The following is a 2924-nucleotide window of genomic DNA, read 5'->3' as shown; positions in this document are numbered from 1 at the left end:
ATTATATATAATTGTCTTGTATGAATATAGGTGTACTCTGGGGATGCAGTAAGAATCCCGGCGGTCAAAATCCCGACCGCTGAAATCCCGACACTTTCTCCCTCTATGGGTGTCCACGAAGTAGAAGCACTATTCAAAAGGGTTAAACCAAGGAAAGCTGTGGGACCTAATTGAAGACATCTACCCAACTGAACTGTGCAACAGAACTGGAAGGTCCCGCCTGCTTTAAACGCTCAGTCATTGTCCCGGTCCCAAAGAAAACACCAGCGAAGGACCTAAACAACTTCAGGCCAATGGTACTAACCTCAGTGACCATGAAAGTATTTGAAAGATTGGTACTGACACACCAAAAAAAAAAGTGTGCAACCTCCACCTCGACCCCATGCAGTTCGCCTACCGTGCAAATAGAAGTGTAGAGGATGCGGTGAACCTAGGGCTGCACTATATTCTACAACACCTCAACCTCCCCGGCACCTATGTGAGAGTTCTATTCGTGGACTTCAGCTCGGCCTTCAACACCATCGCCCCCCGCATTTGCCCCTTTATGGGTGAGAGCAGTGATGGGACTAATGATAGAAGAGAAGTTCCTGATAAATCTTCTATAATAATTGGAGAATCCAATAAATCGTTGAATGGCTCTTAAGGTAGTAGGGCGGGACCAGTTGAGAACAGCTTGTACCTTGGAAGGGTCCATCTGTAAATCAGAACCAGAGATGATGTATCCAAGAAAGATGACAGAGGGCTTTTCAAATTCGCAGTTTTCCAACTTACAATATAATTGGTTATCTCGCAAGCGTTGAAGAACCTCTTTGACGTGTGATCCATGTTCCTGAAGATTTTGAGAAAAAATTAAGATGTCATCAAGATAAACCACGACAGAATAGTATAACAAATCACGGAATATCTCATTCATAAATTTTTGAAAAACAGCGGGGGCATTACTCAAGCCAAACGGCATTACCAAGTATTCGTAATGACCCTCCCTAGTATTAAATGCAGTCTTCCACTCAACACCCGCCTGGATACGAATCAGGTTATAAGCCCCTCTGAGGTCTAGTTTAGTGAAGACCGTGGCCCCCTTAATCCGGTCGAACAGTTCCGTGACCAAAGGAAGGGGATAGCGGCTTTTAATGGTAATATCATTCAAAGCTCTATAGTCTTAACAAAACAAAAAAAAACGCCACTGCTGGAGAAGAAGAGGGCTGAATGAACCCTTTCTCGAGGTTCTCTTTGATATACAGAGCCATGGCTTCTGTTTCAGGAAGAGAAAGAGGATAAGTCTTACCTCTCGGCGGCGTTTTGTCCGGGACCAGATCGATTGGACAATCCCATCGGCGGTGTGGTGGCAATTTATCTGCCGACTTTTTGCAAAAAAGGAGGAGGTAGAATATCAGAGCTTGCTGGTTTAGTTCAATGAATGGGAATGATTTTCTGAAGACAGGAATGATGACAGTCGGGACCCCAGGAGAGGATTTGCATAGATCTCCAATCTATGTGAGGGGAATGTCTTTGAAGCCATGGAAATCCCAATACAATTGGATGGCTGGCTTTGGGAATCACCAAAAAAGACAAAAGTTTGTGATGAAGCAGTCCGACTTGTACCGAAAGAGGAACCGTCCGATGGGTAACTGAACCTTGAGGAATAAGGCTGCCATCGACGAGTGACAGGTGGTAAGCTTGGTTTAGCACAGAAGTCTGTCCAATAATACTTGTACAGGGATTGGTTCATCGGGCATCGATACTTGGAGAGACAAAAGAGAGTCAGACTTGATTGGAGACACAGTAGCTTGTCCTAGTCTGGTTTCTCCAGGACCAACTAGGACTTGTGGTTTAAGGGCCGGCGAGGGCAGGAAGCCAGGAGATGCCCGGCCTCTCCACAATAAAGGCAGAGGTTCTGGCGTCGTCTTCGCTGCCGTTCCTCAGGAGAGAGACAAGCTCGGTTCACCTGCATTGGTTCTTCTGAAAGGGGAGGTGACTCAGAAGGCACTACTCTTGGAACTGGTGCAGGTCTTACGCGGTCCTGACAGGACCTTTCTACCTGTCTCTCTCAGTAGCGGAGATCAAGCTTATTGCATAGAGAAATTATGGCAGCGAGGGTAGTAGGAAGATCTCGTGTAGCCAGATCATCTTTGAGCCGATCAGAAAGCCCAGCTAGAAAAGTGGAGACTAGTGCCTCTTCATTCCAGGATAGGTCTGATGCTAGTTCTGATGATAGTCTGATCGGGTCCCTTGGCATATACGAAGGATTTCAGAAGCAGCTGAGGTCACTCTACCAGGCTCATCGAAGATTCTCCTAAAGTCTGCAATAAAGGTAGCGTAATTTGTGAGTATTGGATCAGATCGTTCCCATAGGGGAGACACCCAGTCCAGAGCAGATCCGGAGAGTAGCGAGTGAGGTCGGTGGAAAGTTTGTGGTTTGTAATGAAAAATGCACCTCACATTGGTTGATGAATCCCCTACAGGCTCTAGGCGTCCCATCAAATTTTGCTGGTGTCAGTAGATGCAGGGTCAGACCCAAAGCCGGCCGAGGAGGAGGACTTGGGGGAATGACTGCAGGAGCTGGTGGTGTCTGCGCGGCCTGAGAAATAGAGGATTGGAGCAAATCCTGCCGTTGTGAAATGCCTTGCAAAGCTTGAGCCACCTGCTGCTGGGCCTCCTCAAGCGCTTGTAGACGGCTAGCAATCCCTTGTAAAAGGTCCTTACTTGCTGCCGGGTCCATTGGGCCAGAGCTTTCTGTCAGGAAATGGGTATGTTGTGGACCCGAGCGCGGGACAGGATTGGTTGGGGACCAGAGGGTAGCCGGACGGATGTAGGTCTTTCTCATAGGCCAGTCATAGGTAGATAGATACACAGGATGCCCGAAGATCTCCCTTGAGCTATAGACTGCTTAAGGTAGCCAGTGGGAGCATGGAGGACTTAGAGGC

This window comes from Crinia signifera, chromosome 5, assembly GCF_055691185.1.
Source record: "Crinia signifera chromosome 5, ASM5569118v1, whole genome shotgun sequence".
Classification (NCBI taxonomy): domain Eukaryota; kingdom Metazoa; phylum Chordata; class Amphibia; order Anura; family Myobatrachidae; genus Crinia; species Crinia signifera.
Note: the sequence above shows the minus strand (reverse complement) of the source record.